Source organism: Acipenser ruthenus, chromosome 22 (assembly GCF_902713425.1).
Source record: "Acipenser ruthenus chromosome 22, fAciRut3.2 maternal haplotype, whole genome shotgun sequence".
In the NCBI taxonomy this organism is placed as follows: domain Eukaryota; kingdom Metazoa; phylum Chordata; class Actinopteri; order Acipenseriformes; family Acipenseridae; genus Acipenser; species Acipenser ruthenus.
Window position 1 is genome coordinate 1,903,774 of NC_081210.1, and position 22,626 is coordinate 1,926,399.

The following is a 22,626-nucleotide window of genomic DNA, read 5'->3' on the forward strand; positions in this document are numbered from 1 at the left end:
GAAACGTTTTCGTGCTCCGTGCCTCCGTGGTTTTACATGCAGTGGAGAATTGTGAAACACGTTTCCCTTTAATCCAGAACGCGTCAAAATTACAAAATAATTCCGTGCTGTCAATCCGCTGTCAACTGAGATACCACAGGCACTGCCTTTGGCTGGCTGGCTGGCAGAACCTCATTAAAATGCTGCTGTACCTTTAAAATGTGTTCCCGGGCCATGCACGCGGCTCCAGGATTAACCTGCATGTCATTTAGGGGAGGGGCAATAGTTCAGAGTTGTGCTGCATGTGAATGGAATTTTATTTTCTTTTAATTTAAAGGGTAATACATTATAGATCACAATTCAACATCAGACATATGTTCAACACTTAATTCCAAGCATACTTTTTTTTTTTTGAAAAAGTCTAAAAATATAGACTTGCAATCCAATGGCAATGTTAAAGTTACAACAAGTAAAGACTTCATGAGTATGATTCCAGTGACCCCTCCCCCTCCACTCGGATCTTTCTGAGGGTTGTGGCTGTACTGCACCTGTTTCAATCATAAAGATGCAACACCAAACACCCAAAGCAGTTGACATTTTTAATGTGGTTCTTGTAAATAGTAAGAATTTATAGTAAATATACTTTTGTATTTCTTTTTTTTAAGAGCTTTGGTTAATAACACAGTAAAAAGAGAAAATATTGACAGTAAATAAAAAGTAAATAAAAAAATAAAACATGTGAAGGTTTAAGTGAGTTGTTTTGTCGACTAATTAGATGAGGCACAATTAAGAGATAATGAGAACATTCACTACCGGCAGTAATAATGAAGAGAGAGATTTTTATTTGAAACGAAATGCTTTCATGGCATGCCACTTTGGTTAAATCAGATTGACAGTGTGTGTGTCCAAGCAGGGTAGTGTGTCTGTGTGGCAAACTGGGATCTGTGAGCAATTCAAAAAGGGTCAGCTTAACTTGCTATTCTGTACTCGAGTGAGGTAAACCCTGCAGCACAGCTCCTGAACCAATCGGATTGTGTGTTTAACCACACCTCCCAGCTCCTGAGCCAATCGGATTTGTGTTTAATCACACCTCCCAGCTCCTGAGCCAATCGGATTTGTGTTTAATCACACCTCATAGCTCCTGAACCAATCAGATAATGTGTTTAATCACACCTAATGGGAATTAACAAGCCCTATAAGAACCCTTCTCGAAAGCATTTAATTTATTTTGCTATCTGCCTTCTTTTGCACCACACACTTTTGTATATTTCCTTTCAGCTCTCTCCAGCTTTCAATCAATTTCCCATTGTGCGGGTCGCACAGGTCGGGATGAATCCTTCCAGTGCTTCCCATTTGCACTTGCAAAAAGCCAGGAGATCTTGTATTGATTTGTTGTGATCATAGGCAGGAGTAACAATGTAATTACGCACACCAGCCAGTTTAACCTTCAAAAGAAAATACCAGGCGAGCAAGCCGAGACGCTGTAAATGTCATGAACTTTGCAGGACCCTGGAGTAATAGACTCAGATGTGTTTGTATACAAACAATACCTTATTACTTCCAAAACATTAACCATTGCTCTCCTCCCCCAAAACACACAGGACATGTGAGGCGGAGACAAGAATGTTTTGTTACAGCAATCGAAACTGCTTGATGGATTCGGGCTCTGTATTAGAATACATGGTGAGATGCACCGAACTTACTGTGCAGGTAGTGACAGTTTCAATACTGTAGGAGATCTGTGGGAATAACAGGGGGGAGGGAACTTGGAGGCCAGGGTACCTCATTAAACATTGTATTCTGGTGCCAGATGCTTTTCTGTGATGACAGAGACAGCAAGTATGGTGGCATTATAGTCATAGAGAATCAGGGAATTCAGGACTGCTCCACAGCTCTTCTGTTTCCGATATATCCCAGCGGTATTTGGGAGAGCTGGTACTCCATTATTGTAACTTGTATTACTTGTAAGATCCAAACAAAAAAAAGAAGGGGAATATAAAAAGCCTCAAGCCTCAGACCTCGCTCTCTGGAGTACAAACTGCAGGCTAGATTTGACTTTGTTGAACTGGCAACCAGCTGCAATAATATAACAACTCTGGGCTACAGCAAGTGTCAAGAGTCCTGCAATGAAGCCAGACTGGTGTGAATATGCGTCAGGATACATTCTAATTAATGGTGTGAGGGAATGTGGTGGGATGCAAGAGCTTGCTGTTTGTATTTTAGAAACAGAGGGCAGATCAAGTCTATGACTTTGCTTGAAAATGCTGATGATAATTGATCTCATCCCACAGGGTCTGTCTTCCTACAACATGCTGATAAACAACAACGAGCTTCCTGGAAGAGCCAAGGATGCTTGTGCGTGTGATTCAATTGTGATTCTCTCAAAGTCGCTTTGCAGGTCAAATGCATCTCCTTCATGAAAGCAGTAATGTGGCTGTATAACATATGTGTTGTCTAAACTTTTGTGAATAATAAAATAAATGACTTGGTGTATTTGATCATGTATAGCTTTTTATACATGGCTACCTAATGGTCGCTAGAGGTCATCATCATTAGCACGAAGAAAACAAACAGTGCAACATTAAGAAAATGACATTTAAGTGTCTTTAACAGAAAGAAAGGTAGGATTCTGTAAATGCAGGCATAAATGAGCCATTCCTGCTCAAAAGGGTTTTGACCCGAATTGAACACTCTTGACCTAGAGCTCAGTCTGGGAACTTTATCGACTACAAGCCAGCAAATTGGCAATTAGACGGTTTGGTGTGTGTATGTGTTTGGTATATTTCATATTAATTGCTGTAAACCTTCTCAATGATACTGAGGGGAATTAGATAAAGACAAGACAAGGATGCAGACTAACAAGATATCACTTAGTCAGCTATTGGTAGTTTAGTAGTTCAGTGGAAAGATTCAGTACAGTGTGCTTTATTTTTTTAACTATTGGGACACTATATATACGTATAGCTGCAGTGGGTGGAAGTCACTGTTTTAATTCCTACATTATTATACTCTTGAGTCCCTAAGAAACACTAGGGTGGAATTTTCTATCTGACTGCAGATGTGCTGTACAGTAAGCTTGTTCCTCACCCCCTCAAAGGCACCTCCCTTTAAAAAATGCATTCCATGCCTGTGACACCATTCTCCAGACACATCCTTCATAAACTGTGTATTTAGAATTGAATTTTCCTACAAGAGAACCTAGCGGAAATGAGTAATAGTTTGTCGATGCGACGGGACATCTACAAACAGGAATTATGAGGTGTGATTTTTTTTCAGGAGATTACATTTTCTATTTGGCAGAGGCATTTCATACATATGTATTGTCCTGGGCTATATCTGGAGTAATTCTTTTATTTTGACATAGGGTCAAAGGCTTGAGGAAACTGGATCAAATTCAGAAGAAATGAATGCCTAATGTCATCTTTGGAACGCACGCCCAATGCTGTACATTGATATAGTGCTACATCTATAAGAGCACAGGGATTAATGCTAAGAGCAACACCCCAATGTGTACTTTAAATTGTTAAGGTCTTCTCTGAACTATAAATCTGCCAGGTATGCCATATAGATGTGCTCCTTTGTTAATTAATGGGGCAGAATACATATTCTATTAATACACTTGTCACTGAAGCCAGTTTCTGATTGTTCAGTTTTAGTCTGAAAAGTTTTAGTGTTCCTTTGAGCTATAATAACCTGTGCATGGGCAGTACGGATGAACGTTAGTTAAAATAGGCTTTTTAGAAGCTACAGGGTTCTTCATATAGGTTGTCTACCTACGGTACATTGATTTGCTGTGTTTGTCATATCATAAATCTTTCCAGTGAGTAATATGACTGTATGTTGTTATTGGTGGTGTAATCTGCTGTGCTGTTAAGCTTAACCTGGAAGTGTGGTTGAGGGACAGTGTTATAAGGACAGTGTTATGGAGAGATCCAGGAACTGGCAGACATTCTCCTAAAGACCTTGATGTCATCTATTCTGGGTTACACTTTACATTAATTTTCTTTAATTAATGTGTATTTACATAGTAGTTACTCAGTAAATACATGTGTACTTACACATCATTATAATGTTATTATGCATAGTTACAATGTACTTTATATGCAAGTACACAATTGTATCAGAAAAGGGTTAGAGTTTGAGTTAGGGTTTGGTGGGGGTTACAGTTATATCGTGGAAACAAAAATGTACCTATTAAGTACATTGTAACTATGCATAATAACATTGTAACTGTGTGTAATTAACATTTTGTACAATCAGAAACAGAATAAAACTTAAGATTCAATCTGGCATTAAAGTAATGGCTGGATGTCCTCTTACTTTCCCCAGCCTGCTCTGTAATGTCCTCTGTTGCAATTATGCTGAGAAAGGATTTTTTTTTTCATGTCACGTATTTTTTTTAGAAGCTAGAGGGAATACTTTTTTATTATTATTAAATGGCATGCAGCTGTTTCATTGTTTCAAAGGCTAGGCTCAGGCAAAAAGCTTGGCTATGAGAACAAGGACTAGTAACTTGATTCAACTAGAAGCGCCATTAAAATAGTTCATATGAGCAAATTATTTTATGTGCTATTGCATTTGAACTGGGAACTGTGTGTAAGGTGCGGGAGGGGGCTCAGTATATTCAACAAAATTAAAAACCAACAAGGAGTTCATTCTTTTTTGCATATCAGTGGTGTTACCAAAGACACAGTTTATATGGTAGTCTGCCATGACTTTTCAATGAAAAATGATTTTAGAAAACTGTATAACAAAAACCTTTCCTTTCATCTTTCATTTATTATATATACAGTATATATATATATATATATATATATATATATATATATATATATATATATATATATATGTGTGTATGTGTGTGTGTGTGTGTGTGTGTGTGTGTGTGTGTGTGTGTGTAGCATTCTTGCATTTCCTTTCATGACATTTTTTTAGTTTTTTAGTTTTTGTTGGTGTGTATTACATTACTCAATCTATATGCATGTGCAGTACATGTTCCACATTGAAATGAGGTTGAACTGTATTTGTCAATGCCTTTCAAATTCCCTGTATTTTTATTATATTTAAAGAAGAACTTTAAGTATAAAGAAATTAAATAAATAAAAATACGTTGTTCGAAAAGAACACTTTTGCCTGGAGGCATCTATTAACTTTTAAGGATCGAATATGCTTTGGGCAATTAGCTCACAGAGAAATGCTGCTTGAAGCGTGACCTACCGGAAATGTTTCTCTCACACTCGATTCCTCCAAAAGGCCTTTCAATGCATTTCTCACTCATGCTCATTATATTTATTCTACATCATTTCATATCAAATGAGAAATAAAAGATGAATTCAAAAAGCAATGGTACAAAAATCAAACTCTGCAGTACACAAATGTCTAGGTCTCAGATAGAAATCTGTCAGCTGTACAGTTCTTATTTCATTTATGAATTTCTCATAACATTTTCCTGAACATTTAATAAATAAGAATGTTGAAAACCAACTTAGGGCACACATTCCTTTTCCTTTATTGAGCAGACAGCAAACAATATTTCACTGTCCCCTAACCTAACACATACAATACCTTATAAAGCTGACTGCTGTTGAAATCTAGTCCCTTCCAACCAGGTCACAAGGCCTGGGATGTCAAGCAACGATACCATGTTTTCATTTAGTGTGCTGTAATTGCACTGGAGTCCTACGCATTTACTGGCATGCTAATGCTGACGTCAAAGGAGATTTTGCTGTACTCTTTTTGTAAGGATGTGTTCTAAGCTGCATCCACCTCTTCACACTAGAACCATCGTGGTTATACTCATACCTAAAACCACCGCCGGCAGTCATTATGACAGTTACATTTTAAACAACATCAATATCAAAATGAAAGACAAACTATCGGATACAACTCACAAGTTTTATTCAAGCACATCACATCTGCACAGACCAAACGCCGTATTTGAATGAATAATTAAACATAAAAGGGTTTCTTTTCTAACTTACCACATATAAAGCTCTACTTCAAAAAATGAAAAACTATAATAAAATAAACATTTCAAAAGAAATGTGTAAACAGGTGTAAACAGGTATACGTAGATACAAAACTGTAAAAAGAAAAGTCGTTTTTAATTTAAAACGAGAGTAAAATGTTATTTCTCTTGCTTGTGTGTTACTTGGTGCAGCACAGACTCCAGGTTGAGCCGCTGCTGCCTGCTGCTTTGCAGTTTTCTGATCAAAATGTTTCAGCCGAAGTTCTGCGGCTAGCTTCAAAATGAAATCTCTCCTACTGATATTTTCCCTGGTGCATTCCTTGTACAAAACAAAGGAATTGATGGCTGCCAGGTCCAGCGGAGATGACAACAGGCTTGTATATAAAAATAAAATAGAATATTGTAGATTATATTCAAAATAAAAAACATGTATTGTAAAATACAGTCAAAATCCTGCCTTTCAAACGCCATCAGGGTATTTAATACATGTATTTAGCAAAAGTCATTTAAATTTGAAAACCTCAAACCGTCAAAATGACTACCGTGGCGGTTCTTGTGTTAAAGAAATCTATTATTGTTTTTACTTAGATCATTATTTTAAGCCGTGCTTCCTAACTATTCCCTCAAAAACTGCTTGTAGTGTTGGTGAAGCACTGTGCACCAAAGTCTGTGCAATACAGATATGCTTCCCCACCTCACTTCCCCACAATCAGCTTTGTGGAGTCTTTTCACAAGCATTGCTTGCTGTATTTAGTTAGTAAGCAGAGACAGAAACAGAGAATCTTACAGAACACACTTTCTAGGGTATTAAACAAGTAAGATATTAAAAGTTAGGGACATAAAGAAGATGACTGAAAGCATGCAGATTCCCAGAGGTTCAAAGAGCTGGTCCTGGAGCTCTCAGGAGAGCCTGCTTTTCAAAGACGAGTGACCAATTAGAGAAGAGGAGGAGCTCACCTGAAGAACACTTTAAATGCAATCCCAACTGCGCAGCATGATTTATTAGGAATGTCTGATAACACCATGGGCTTCCTGGTATCATGAGGACAAATTAAACTTAAAAGTGTCCCTCATGCTGATATGAAATGAAGCGAGACGCTGGTATTCATGTGTTCGTACTGTTCACACTGCAGAGATACACAGAGGGGGGGAAATGTGGAAAGCTACAGGGAACTCCTCTCCTAGACAATTCAAGCCTAACAAAAATATTATTATACACAATTTCTTTTTAATGGTATATAATATTATAAGTGGCAAAACACGGAAATCAACCGCTTCACAATTCTCTCATACCAGTTCATAATGTATACATAATAGTATTTCTCAATGGAGAAAACTTGTACACAAAACCCGGGACAATATCTGGTTTGCCAACAGCGTGTGCGACTAAAAATGATTGCATGTCTTATTCTAGTTGTGTCTCTCATCAGCAGTTCCTGAGTCCACCGAAACCGCTGCAGCCGTAAGCAAGAGAAATGATCCCTGTAAAGTATTCATGTTTTAAATGGCCTACACTATTTGAAGATACAGGCATTATAATTAGGTAATAACCCTGTTTAGTCCACTGGGCTCCCTTGGCTTTCCCTTGGGATTTCTTACCCATCTCAATGAATGTAGTCATTAACTAATGATGAACATGTATCTGGAAATTTTTGTTGAAATTACCCTTGTATAACCCAACACATTAAGAATATAAAAAACAGTGAAACTATTGACTACTCAGTTATTATTATTATTATTATTATTATTATTATTATTATTATTATTATTATTATTATTATTATTATTATTATTATTATTTTCCCTGTGCAGTAGTGTCTCTAATCATACTAATTACCATACAGCAAAGCTTTTCATTTCAATGTAATGGTGGTAAATAAGTGTCAAAACACTTTCAGGAATTGACCAATTAGTATAAAATGCAAAGCTTAGTGATTTTTCACTGTTTTCAATATTCAGTATATACAAATCGCTGGTAATTTGCTATGTATTATCTTCTAATAAAGGGGTTTAACTGCTTGTTGCTGCTAGATAATGCTGGTAAGGACTTGTTTTAAACAACGTATTAAGTCTGACTTTCATTATTGCAGATGGCAGCTGTGTTTTGGGTGTGTAATTACTGGTGACTACACTTGATAAATACCATTTCAGTCAGGACAATCTTGCGTTAAATAACCACCTTTATTATAATACAAAATCTTACAAATTTCCAAAAACATTGAACCTAAAATTTAAAATAAAAGTAGTTGGAGCGCAGCCTCATCCCTTGGAGCATTGTGGTGCCATCTGCTAAAAAAACAAACATTAAAATAATAAATCTATGTGAGGTGTTCATCCTGGTGAACAAAAATAATTAGGCAGAGGAGCATCATATACTCGCCCCCCCAGGACGAGGCTGAGAGTGAGATGGTGGTGGTTGGGGAGTGAGATGGTGATGGCTGGGGAGTGAGGTGGTGGTTGGGGAGTGAGGTGGTGGTGGTTAGGGAGTGAGGTGGTGGTGGTTGGGAAGTGAGGTGGTGGTGGCTGGGAGTGAGGTGGTGGTGGTTGGGGAGTGAGGTGTTGGTGGTTGGGGAATGAGGTGGTGGTGGTTGGGGAGTGAGGTGTTGGTGGTTGGGGAGTGAGGTGGTGGTGGTTGGGGAGTGAGGTGTTGGTGGTTGGGGAGTGAGATGGTGGTGGTTGGGGAGTGAGGTGTTGGTGGTTGGGGAATGAGGTGGTGGTGGTTGGGGAGTGAGGTGTTGGTGGTTGGGGAGTGAGGTGTTGGTGGTTGGGGAGTGAGGTGTTGGTGGTTGGGGAGTGAGATGGTGGTGGTTGGGGAGTGAGGTGTTGGTGGCTGGGAGTGAGGTGGTGGTGGTTGGGGAGTGAGGTGTTGGTGGTTGGGGAGTGAGGTGGTGGTGGTTGTGGAGTGAGATGGTGGTGGTTGGGGAGTGAGATGGTGGTGGTTGGGGAGGAGGTGGTAATTCAAAAGCACGACAAGACTGAGTTTGCGCAGTTGGTATATATACACACCTTATAGGTTGATTAGAACTTGCTGGTAATAGGCTTGTAGATTAACCAATGAATGTAGCAGGCACTTGTACTGCAGATTTCCTGCCTGAAATCTCGCAAGCTTTCTATTAAACTTGAATGGATATTGGGGCTCTGAGGCAATGTAAAACATGCCTTTGCTTTGACATTCCCCTGTGGCCGTGACTGTCTGGAAAGAAAGGTAAATGTTTCTGAAATTAATTTGTCAAAGAAAAAATAATAAATCAAGGGCTGTAACAGATGCTTCCTTTTCCTTAATCATTAATTTTCCACCGAACGATTTCACTGTAGGATGAAGGTTACGGTTTTGTTTTCTGTCACGTGACATCATCTCGGCTGTCCTTTTTTAATTGAAATACCCATCTAGGACAACAACGGCTCTGTTCTTCCGTATGATCTGACACCACCGTGGCAGAGGAATAGAAACTGCCACTGTTCTTTTAATAAACACAGACTTTGACTCAGACAGGGGCTGGTGGTACACGTTTAAACCCCTCCTAGAAACATGCATTACAGCAGCTGGTTGCTTTAATATATACATATAGTTTGCATAAAACATATCTAGGTTAACACGAGTGCATTGACTTCATAATTTAATGTGAGTGTTACTGTAAATACAAAATCAAAATGGTATGTGTAATGTTTAGTGTTGTGGTATTCATACTCGGCAAGAAATCACTTCCAATAATATGCAGTTATCTAATTATAATTATAGGTTCCAACTGTTAATAGCTCATTACAATATTGTATTAGTAGAATGCTCTGGTCTATTGTCTCTCACCTCCCAGCTTATTAACATCACCTTACTTAGAGGCATTCCTGATTACCAGATCTCTCTCTAAAATACTGCTCGTCTTCATTTCTTATTTTACAAAGACAAAGGTCCATAGACTATTCGAAACTCCATATTATTAAGAAATCTGCATAACTATCTTCCTTTCAACTGAAGACATCACAATCATGCCAATTGTTAAGGTTGGGATAGGAGAGCAAATTTTGACTTGTCATCTCACTAAATACCCACAAAGGTCTGTGGATCACATTCCATCCCAGATATTGTATCAGAAATGACCACAGCCCTTGTGTGGAAAGTAGGCACCTCGCTTTATCAGCGACTCCATTAGTAAGCTATAGAATTCGGCTTTGTCAGCCGACAGCTTATCAATCCCAAAATTATAGTCATATGGTCACGATGATTATTGATGATGATCAATATTGTCTTCAGATAAAAAAAAGTAATGCTGTAAAGCAAGTTTGAGTTTGAAAAGCTGGGTTCGCCAGTCCACTGATAGGGTCAATTTATTTAGATTAGAGTATCTTTACTCTGTAAAGCGTTTTGTGATGGTGGTGCACAATGAAAGGCGCTATATAAAAATAAATATATTATTATATATTATTATTATTATTATTATTATTATTATTATTATTATTATTATTATTATTATTATTACTAAATGCAGACACTGACTTCAACCCGGCACCATCCATTACAACAACGTTGCTTGAAAATCCAGACTGTAGTCAAAGAAGAGTCATGTCCTGCAAACTGTACTACTCAGACAGTCCCTGGATTCCAAAGAAGAGTCATGTCCTGCAAACTGTACTACTCAGACAGTCCCTGGATTCCAATTACTTCACTTTGGAATTGTGAATATTAATTATATATCATATCTGCATCACTTCTTCTTCTTGTTTTTCAGAGCATTATTGACCAAAGAAGAAGATTGTTGGACACCATATCCTTCGGCAGACACATCATTATCCAAGTCTCCGCCAATGCAGGGCAGATGGTAAACACAGTGTGAAATCCCCTGCTTCACATCACTCTAATAACACGCTGCACAAAACATCAATGTGTAATTCTGTATAATGCGAAAAAAAAAACAAAGTAGTGGAGAAACAGCTTCAAAAACATTAACTCAGGGCTCTTGTCTAACAAACTGAACCATGTCCCTGGAAAAAATATATCAATCTACTGCCACGTGCAAAGAGCTGTGAAAAGCCACTGTTACATCCAGTGTTCTGGAGCTAGCAAGTCATCATATGAAGATGACCACCCACCTAGAGTAACTTTCTCTTCTGTTTTTATCTTATATACTGGGCTAATTGAGTGGTCATCGAGTCAGTTTCACTTTTTCTTTTGTGTTTTGTTACAATATCATGGCCTGTGTGACTGGAGCATCACGACAACAACAGACTTAAACCAGACAACCCACAATGATTAATTCCTGCCTGAGGGGGAATTACTGTTAAGGCACCCTGGCAGCCAAAATCGTGTGGAAATAATTTCAATATTATTCATTCTGCCAAATCTCTTTCACTATAACTTGCCCACCAGGAGACCACATTCTGTCTCTCTGGTGGCTCTGGGCAAGTGCATTACAGAAAGGATTTGATTAATCCAAAGTGTTTGTGTTATTATCAGCAGAACTCTCATTTTAAAGGGCAATGTAGCCTGAGTTTCTTTCAGTGTCTGCAAGTACTCAAAAGATTTTAGATAATGTTTTTTTTCCTTATTAACTGTTAATAAATAACATTGTCAGAATATTACAAATTGTATGACCTTTAAAGTAAAGGTTTTTTGAGCCATCACTCAAAAATGTCTGATTGGTGACCTCATTCCATCAATAAGGCAACTATCGAGACTACCGCAGAAGAAGACAAGATAAAAAGCTAAGAAAGTTACACTACACATAATCAATAACTACACGTGCACACGGAAATAACGGTAACACTTTAATTACTGTGTATTTATACAGTAGTTACTTAGTAAATACATGCACACTTACACATAATTACAATGTTATTCTGCATAGTTACAATGTACTTAATGTGTAAATCTTTTTGCACAATATTATGTAAGTACACAATTGTATCAGAAAAGTGTTAGGCTTAGGTTTAGAGTTAGCGCTAGGGCTAGGATTAGGGTTACATCATGCAAAATAACATTGCCTGAAGTGACCCCACCTACTGTACCAGTTAAGCAGTGTGTGCTGGAAAGCTTTGTGGCACAATGGCAAACTTACCTGACAATTTCCAGTCTTTTTCAGAATTGTCAGCTCTTACCGTGAAGTAAAAAGTTTTTTTGTGTTTAATACACACTAATTAGAGACACTTAATGTAAAGTGTTACCGGAATAACCGTATCTATACAATCTGAGAAAGTGCCCTTGAAGCATTCAATAACAGCCAAATCAGTCAAGGTTTATTTGTTGTAAACTGATCTGTATTGCTCACAAGCAGTCCCTGTTTACCTCACAGGGCTGCTCTCAGCTTCTTGTGTCACTGCTCTACCTGATTATAGTCTTCCGTTCAGCTCATCTGGGGCAAATTTACATTACTGCTCTTCATCACAGTCAACAGAAGGGCTTTAAACCATCAACTGTCAACCGACAGCTCAACAAAAACAGCAACTGACAGAAAAACCAGGGACTACACTATCGAACAAACACAACTGTCATTGGCTCAGGCTGTTGAAGAAAGTTCTCAGCGTCTATGTCTTATTTTTAGGCAGTCTGTCACACTGGTGGAAACAGCTGGTTGGTTAATAGGCGTTAAAGGAATGAGGAGAATTCCACTCTGCAAGTATAACAGACGAAAGCATGCAAACTACATTTTTACAAAATAGAAATCCCTTAACTGAGAGAATATTGTGAAAGCCCCATCAAGTTCAAATCTATTGCCCGGTGTACACTGTCCTCTTGATCTCTCATACGATTACCAAGACATTTTACAAGCAATGACAACAGTATGCTATAAAATCAATGTCTGCCATAATACTGTGTGCTGCCAACCTCAGAATGTGAGAGGCCCGCGTAGAAAGTGCACTAAAGGGAAGATTACTGGAATCATTTTTCTATTATCTTTGTTGAAGGATTTTTGTGCAAGGGGATTTTTCAACCTTTGGCTTAACTGAGCAACAAGGACCCAAGCTTTGGAATCAAATTTGGAGGCTGTGTGGTCCAGTGGTTAAAGAAAAGGGCTTGTAACCAGGAGGTCCCCGGTTCAAATCCCACCTCAGCCACTGACTCATTGTGTGACCCTGAGCAATTCACTTAACCTCCTTGTGCTCCGTCTTTCCAGTGAGACGTAATTGTAAGTGACTCTGCAGCTGATGCATAGTTCACACACCCTAGTCTCTGTAAGTCACCTTGGATAAAGGTGTCTGCTAAATAAACAAATAATGATAATAAAGCCAGTGCAGACATTTTTATTTGTAGGTTTGTCCTTTTCTTTTTATAACCCACGATAATGATACCCGTTACAATACAGCTGCAAAATCATTGCTGATGTGAAATGGTGCCTGTGAAAGCTCAGATCAGAAAACCTCTTTTAGTTATTTTCCCAGCGAATAAAGACATGTTGACTGGCGAGTGGAGAAGCAACAGTGAAATGCAGAGCACTTCAATAAGAGAACGGCTGCAGTTTCAGCTGCTTAGCTTAACAGCCAGCGTTTTCATTTACATATTTAGGAGCAAGCGGCTTTTATCTTGTACTGAAATAAATTTTGCTTTAATATAAATTAATGATCTCCCACTTCCCAGAGGCTAAGTATCAACAGCGAGGTTACTGGGACCATTAAAAACACAAAGACACACTGAGAAACGATCAATTAATGCTGTGGCTTCTGCCAGAATTGCATTTCCAGTCCTGCATAAGGGTGCTGAAGAAAGAGGCCGTGGGTGCTCATGACAGATCTGAGCTGCGTTTGTCACAAGACAGGCTGATAGGGCTGCTAATGAGAACCTGGAGGCTTTGACCATGGGGCTGCAGGCTAGAGGAAGCCAATCAGCCCAGACGCTGTGGACTATTGGGTAGAGCGGAGGACTGGAAGCCTGGGGACAACAGTACAATTAGGAAGTTACAGACATCCTGCACCTGGAATGGGGAGATCTGAGTCAGTAATTGAGTAAGTGCACAAATAAACAAGTTAAAGGTAATCTGTGTAATTGAATTAAACCTATTTTAAGCCAGCAGTGATTCACCAGCTATAATGAGAAGTTAACTGCAGCGCCACAGTGCAGTGCAATTATTTCAGGTTGTTATGCTATTCCTCACCTGTGGCATTGCTTCCTTTCATTTTCATTCTTTTTTTTCACATCCCACAAGCTATTTTCTGTTATGCCTCAGATGCACATCACAACTCTGGGAGTTGCCAGGGCTGGCTGTCCAGCATGGCTATTCAAACTGCTGGATGAAAACAATGGCAGTGCTCGGCCCATTAGCAAAGTGCACCTTCAAGTGCACTGTGCACCAATTCTGTTAAAGCCATCTTTACTATATCTGGAAGCTAGTGCACACGTCCACACATACACGACAGTTAGAACATAAGAAAAGTTTGGAATCGAGAGAAAGGCCATTCGGCTCATCAAGGCTCGTCCCTTGTTAACACACCAGGGGTGCTCATTTCAAAGCACAGAATCTAGTTTTTTTTTTACATTTTTCCAGTGCTTTAGACCTTACTATGTCACCTGGTAGGCCTGTTTCCTATCTTCTGTTCTAAACTTACTTTTACTCAGCTTCCATGTATGTCCTTCTGTTCTTCTCTATGCTAAATTTGAAGTCGCGTCTTGGGTTATCGATACCATTTATGATTTTAATCAAGTCCCTTCTTTCCCTTCTTTTTTCTAGGTGAAATAGATTTTATTCTTTTAACCTGTCCTCAAAGTTCATGTCATTAAGTCCTGGCATCAGCCTAATTGCCCTTCTCTGTACCTTCTCGAGTGCAATGATGTATTTTTTGTAGTGAGGTGACCAAAACTGCACACAGTATTCTAGGTGGGATCTATCTAGGGCATTGTATAATCTTAGCACAACCTCTCTAGACTTGTATTCCACGCTTTTTGCAATACAGCTTAACATTTTATTTGGACTGATCAAAACTGTGAACTCAGTGTGGTTGTTGTTGTTGCTTGAATAATAAATGATTTGATTCAGGAATTTGTTCCAGCATTCATCAATAAACTCCCAATTAAGATCCCACAGTAGTTTGTAATGCACACATCCTCAAACCTTCTCTTGAGAAACATCATCAATACATTTTTTGTTGGAACTGTATTTTAAAAAAGCTTAAACAAAAACATGATATGTCACAATTGGTTAAAAATCAATTCTAAAATGGTAGTCTTTTCTTAAAAACGGGAATATTAATTATTTCACTTGTCTCATTATTCCCTACCTTGGAGACTGTAGACATCTTAAGAAGAAAAATACTTTCTTGCCTTTTATCTTAAATTGAAATCCCTTTGCGTTGTTTCATTCAATGAAATCTTGAGCTAGGAAAGGTATTATTTATCACAGTAATAATTAGTCCTTAAGTCTATGCTGGCATACCTCTGCTTCTTAATGCTGGTAGCACAAATGTTCATTCCAAAGGCATAAGCTTTTAAGCCACATTGCATCAAGTCTTTTTATATATCTTAACTGGCTCAAGTAAAAGCAGTTTGATATTCATAGCCGTGGTTCAGAAATGTATAATAATGATTGACTTCATTCCTTTGAGTTTGCTCTTATCAAGGGTCTCTGAGTAATTATCAGAAAATGCCTTATTACCCAGGGAGCCTTAATCTACTGCAGTAATGACATGGAGTGGCTCTGGTGGCATAATAAACAGGAGAAGGCTTATGAGTAAGGACACAGTTTATGTACTGAACAAGGACAGATAAGGCTTCAAGGACGGCAAAGAGATTTATTTCAGTCTCCCTCTACGTTTTTCATTAGCAGATGGGAAACATAATGGAGGGACATGTGCAATGTTTTTACTTCAAACCAGTTTGGTTCCAAGTTCACGTTTTATTTTCGGCTTTATTGCTCTCAGCGCATTAACGCTGGCAGTTCTAGGCTGTGTTTGTGGACACCATGTCCCAGTGGTACGAAAAACTGTCTTATTCTGCCTCTGGCTTCAAGTGAGATATACTGTAGAAACTGGCAAGTAAAACCTTCTCTTTCAATGAGGCTCATATCAGTGAGACACACATCCTGACTTGAGTCATAATTACTGTAGAAATAAAAAAAAAAGTTTGGAATAAGAGACTGAGAGCCTAGGAAAGCAGGCTGCCCTGCTTTTAAAAATATTATAATCTATGTAGACCTTCCATACCGTGCTAGGGTTTTACACATACTGCTGTACTGTTAGTATTTTTTTAATCTCCATTTAATTTAAGTCAAACTCAGTTTTCAGACATATATAGCCTTTATTATTGTACATTTTTATATAGGTTATATAGGCAGTTTTGGCCACATGGGATTTATGGCACGGATGACAGATTGGTAATGTCATATAAAATGTGCCTTGTGTGAGCCGTACTGAATCAATTGTATATTCCATCACAAGTTATAGGTCATTACAAAGCTCTATTATTCTAAATTCTATTACTGGAACCAATTATATAGCCATGATGGACAGAATGACTCTACAAGTACAGTTCACACACACACTCAGATCCAAGGCAAAGGTACTATTAGTGCCATAGCAGTATTTATATAAATTATATCATTCTAGAGAAAAAATGCTTTACATTATGTCAGGGATGTCCAATCACGGTCCTGGAGGGTTAATCCACTCCAGGTTTAACAGGTAAAATGATATAATTAACTACAGGGTCACAGTGGAGGTTTCATTGGTTCAATTAAACAATTTAGAACAGGGTTGGAACAAAGACCAGGAGTGGTTTCCTTTCTGAAAAAATAAGAGTTTCAAGTAGAAAGCTAAATCTAGCCCATTGTACATTGGGATCACAAGTCAAAACATAACCGCATCAGTTAGGGTTACTCAGGTCAAGTTCGGCTTGGGGTTGTCCTCCTAATGCCCGCTTTGCAGGCCTCAGATTGGCTTAATAGGGAGCCAAGGTTCTGCTACGTACAGCATGTGATTTGCCATGCAGTTTTGTAACTCTTCTGGAACTAAGAAACTCTGACGTCTTAAGCCAGTAACAAATCCATCTCCCAGAACAATGTAACAGGCAGATTGGCTCCAGGAATACCAACAGATCTCAGCTTTCTGAATTTGACAATAAACCAACCATCTCCCTGTTTGAGCGCCAAGGTAATTCAACCCACATATACAATCTTAACCAACTTATCAACAAACACTTACATTCACAAAGATGAAAGAACTCCCAGTTACAGGGTATGCTTCTTTTGCTTGCTTGCTTATTTTCTCATCATAAGATTTTGCCGGTGGCAGATACAGGGTAATTAGAAAACCCCAACTTTACCAGCGTCTTTAGACAGTCAGTCACCAAAGTAAATTCCCTTTAATCATAGTGTTATTTGACTGACTGGCTCCATTGTTACATCCTTATAGGATGGAAAATAACAAATTATGTAATTAAGAGCCAATTCAACCCTAATCACCAACACTAGACGAATGCCTGAGTATTTTTGCTGTCTGCATTTGAAAGTCATGCTTGTTGTTAGCTCAATGTGCATTGTACAGATCTCACTGCAGAGGTGTTTTAAGTTAGCTCATGTGCTATTGGAAAATAAGCATGAGCAAGAAACATTACCAAGTTTGCAAACTGTCCAGCTAGGATTTCTAGCCTTTTGAACTCTTGAAAATGTCCATAGGCACAGCTCTATAGACTTGCTTTTCCTTTCTTACCTGAATTCTTCCTTTTCTTGACATTGTTGCACCCATCTCTAACTAAAACAGAATGTTTTACTTTGTTTTAAAATCAGAGGACTGTCAACCCCAGCATGTCCAAGTTCATTGGATTGTAATGTCAACCTCTGCTGGGATTTAAGCTCTGAAAACTTAGCCCTCAAAAATGCTTTTATTTATAAACAGCCCTGTCTGTGTTGTGAAGAGAGCTGTGAGGAGTGGGGTTTCATCGGCTGCCTACAAATCAATAATCAATATCTGGGGTCACAAAACTTGAACGTGATTATTTTGTGAAAAAACAGGAAGCAAGTTTTTCAATGCAAAAGAACGTTTTTGTTTTTCAGTTGCATATATTTAAAAAAAAAGACCTACAAAGGCTTTCTTCCATGAATACAAAAACATACCCTTATGAAATGTACATGATGTTTTAACTGCGTGCAGTAAATGTCATATCCTAATTTGCTCAGTGAAGCGACAGTAATACAAACTGATTAACATTTTACCAAGAAACATTAAGTAAACTAGTTAGAGTGAGTGTGGCTGACTTAAGAGAAAACATATTTTATAAATGTACAGTTCGCTTAATCATTTTGCTGCTTACATAAGAACCATTACTTAAAGAGTTTTTCATGTGGGTTAATCAGAATTCGATGGCCGCATACAAATATACCAGAAAAAAATAGTCGGGCAATATTTGGGAGCATGTGCAAATGGAAAAAAAAGATCAGAGTGGAATAAGTGTGTGGTCCAGTGGTTAAAGAAAAGGGCTTGTAATCAGGAGGTCCTGATTACTTAACCTCCTTGTGCTCCATCTTTCGGGTGAGATGTAGTTGTAAGTGACTCTGCAGCTGATGTATAGTTCACACACCCTAGTCTCTGTAAGTCGCCTTGGATAAAGGCGTCTGCTAAATAAAATAATAATAAAATGATTTTAACGGTTTATTACAAAGGTTTTATTCTGTCTTTTTGTTGTCTATAGGTTTCAAAGCAGTGGTAATAATAGCGCTCCTTTAAATCTGCCCGCATGCATTTTTTCAGACCATTTTGTTTTCTGTCAATTGCAGATCACAAAAAAATTCCACAGCTAAGGCAAAAGCCTAATGGAGAAAGAGCAGCGAACCAGGAAACATTATGCTAGTGTCATTTACTTTCTGCTTAAAGATGCAAATATATTTCAAATTCTTGCCCTCACTTCCAAATTGCCGGCAGGCTCTTTCCTATGCAGCTTGTGTCCCTGCTGCCACTTGGGTCACAGCACACACTGAGCGGGCTTGACACTGAACATCAACTTGGGACACCAACACTCAGGACTGCTTTGCATACAATTAGACTTGAGAGACATTTAATGAGTTGAGTCGCCCCCTGGGGGTGTTGGAGACTCCCAGGGTCAGTGTCAGGGTGGAATTATTTCCCACTTGGGTCAACATCTGCAGGTCCCTGCTCAGCTACGGATCATGCACTTGGTAATGAAAACTCACTGGGAGTTGTGACAGTAATGTAAAATTTTAATATCTGGTATCGTGCCCCCAAACGATAGGGCAATATATCATTTACGGTATGGAATTCCCTGGGTTAGTAATGGTAAGGCGCAGTTATGGAAAAATGTTTTTTGTTTGTTTAAATGTATTTTTAGAAGAGCTTCTTCTTTAGGCTGTACCATACTTTATACAAAAAAACCAACCACCGTGAAACAGAATACAGAGCTGTGACTGGGAACACACTTACCAACTAATGTTGCTGTCACTGTAGTTCATCATCACTGAAACGGGATTGTAACTGTGGATGTGACCCAGCTAAACTGCAATTTAAGTAGTTTGTGGGTGCGGTACAAAAAAGTCTACTGTAATCTTCTTGGGGTAGACTTGGGGCCCTATTTTGAAACAAGTGCAAAGGCCAGCGCAATTTGTTGAATTAAATACAATTTGTTAAGCTGCTCCTCACTGCAAACAAGTTGCCTTTGCATTTTTATAGGGGATTCTACAGAGCATCCCATTCCCTTGCAATGATATCGCTTTCAGGCTGCAAAATAAACAGCAAATATTTATTTTATAGACATTCTCCCTAAAATGTGTTTTCAGTTTCTCCTAGAAAACCTTGAAAGATGTAAATTTGTGACTTTTTTATGGAGATTCTGTACCATTTCAGCATGGTAAATCCATAAGGGATACACCAGAGAGTACAGATCTCTCATTGCCGCATGATGAATTCTGTAATGACAGCCTGTAACCCTGTCTCAGCTCTCCTCTTCAGTAGAAATGGCATTGCCGTCCCACAAGGCCTTCTGCACTAATTGATTTCCAAAGAGTTCTCAGGACAGTTGTATTTAAGATTTGTAAGTGCTTCATACATGTGTGGTGTGGATATGCCATTCAATTAGTGGGAGGCATCATAGCCCTTAATAACTGTAATTAATGCAATGCATGTCAAGCATAAATTGGGACTTTGTAATTATGTGCTATAGCTGAGAACATTTTTGAAAGTGATCTGTCGATTCATCATAGAAATAAGGTCCAAAAGATCATTGCACAGCTGTTTTAATAGGAATTATGTTGGGACCAAATGAGATAACTATTCATAAAGGATTTCCATACAGATTCCACCACCTGTTCAATTGATAACTTATTTGCTCTATGTCATAAAGCACAGAACTATACTGCCAGGCTGAACGATTCAAACAAAGCACAGCATTCATTAAAAAAAAGTAATAGTTAAATAACTTCTTTCAACTGTTTTTATTTCCTTCTTGGTTTCATTTTGTTGTGTGAAAAAAAAACGAAAAAGAAAGAGAATGAAATCTGACAAGCCATTGAGTAGAGCATCGATCAGGGAGAGGGGGTCTCATGCAAAGGGCAGAGGCAGGGGCACGGGAATGGATTTAACTGCGGGAGAGCAACACCACCATGGGGTTTGCTGTCTGCGCTGGATAGAAAACATGTGTACTTTAGTGGCAGCCAAGGCCAGGGAAAGTGTTCTGTGAGGATGTTTATACTGTAGATCAGTGTTGGAGGAGCCACCTGCAAAGCACACATTGCATGCTAGAAATAGGGTCAATTAAGAGTTCAATTAAACCGATTATAGTATCTTTTCTTGGGTTGCCTTGATAATTACTAATGTTGCATGTGGCATATATTCATGCATACATTCATTCATTCATACATACTATAAGATAGCAGGGAGAGGGTCTGATTCCTCCCTGCATAAAATATGTGCGTATGCACATTCTGTTTAATTGTTTAATTATTTTGTTAATTATTTTATTAGTGATTATCCCCTGCACCTGGTGATCATTGTAAATTAGAGCCAGGTGCAGGGTATTTAAAGAAAGCACTCTGTTTGGGGCTGCTGTGTGGAGAGCCTGCTTGACAGTGTGCACAAGCGTAGGAAAGGGAACAGGAACAGGAAAAGGTGTGTTACACCTGTGTGGTTTGTTCAATTGGCAGGTAAACGGCTTAGTCGTTCTGCAAGATAGTTTAGGTTCCTGTGTTTTAGTTAGTGCTCAAGAAAAGAGCTAGGTGTTTGTTTTGTTTATTTTGTTTTTGTTATTATTAAAAAAAGAAAAAATAGCGCAACCGCGCTTTAAAAACTTCTGTGTCCTGGGTCTATTTTTAAAGGGGCAAAGAACCTGAGTGGGTTTTATTACAATACATACATACATGCATGAATACATAATGTACAAATGCAGCAAATTCATAAAAACTGTACACTTAGAAATGCTAGAAATACATTCCAGTAAGACATGCTTATCAATATCTTCAACAAAATGTTTCATAATGAGTTTGACTTCTTATTAATATTTCATCTTACTGTGCATTTAGACTGATAGACGGAGAAACCATGGATCAAATAAATAGTTATACAGCATATAGACAAGGTTTTCCAATTCGTTGTCTCCAGATGTTATCTGCACTGCCATAGTTGATTTATTGTCTTCTTTAGCGTCTTATTATTTATTTTTTCTTCTGAAAAGTGATTAAGGCCATGTAACACACACGTGTATGTCTGCTGTCAGATCCCATCACTCCTATTTTATTTGTTCTATAGACTCTTGTGTCATCATCACCCAACAATTACCAGACAGGATGACAAGAGTTCATTCAATACCTGAAGAATTAGGACCCTGCTGAGAGTGAATGATGCTTACCATACACAAGTGCATTTCCTTTGCACTTCTTATTTAGAGTTGCCTTAAATGTAGCTGCCTGCATTCATCCAAACCAGACCACTAAAAGATAATAATACATGACCGATACAACTTGGTTATCAAAGGCATAACATTTAAGAATGCCTTACACTCTTCCTGCCAGTAATGCAATGGGAGAATTCAAGTTACAAGATATATGCTATATGAACGTCAATGTGAGATTTCTGGAACAGACAGGCCTGGTTTGAGACAGACTGAAGGATTTTCCAGTTTGATTATTATTGTATAAGTGAATGGGCCGAGATACTGCTGGCTTTTGAGGACACTTCTCAAGATTACATCATCATAGTCCCTTAAATAAATGAGTTGAAATGAGTATGTATAAAATGGAGAGGATTAGTTCCATTCCTACACGCTGGGGGTGGAGATGTAACCTATTCCATTACTCAAGCTGTTTCATGACAACCCTTCATTATTTATCTTCTTGGTCAAACAATCTCCTTCCATCACCATTAGATTGAGTTTCTGTACTTTCTTTAAACGTTACAGATTGAAGCTCACCTCTAGGTTAGGTAAGCATTAACTACAATGTCTCTCTAAGTAAATATAGTAACACAAAAAATCAAATGGCTACCCAGAGCTTAAATATACCATACAGTTGTTAACTGATGGAAATGAAATGGTTTGAAACTATTCAGTCCAGATGGACCCCCATTTGGTACCGGGCACTTGTGAAATGCAATCACTTTGCTAATTACATTTAACCACATTGCTTTCTAAAATCCACATCCTAGGGATGTAATTATCCTGATGTTAAAACATTATCCTTACCTAATAGTGCATGGAAGGTTGTTGTATTGCCACAGTATCAGTAACGCGTCATTGCATTGTCGAGGTGGAATCAAGGCACGTT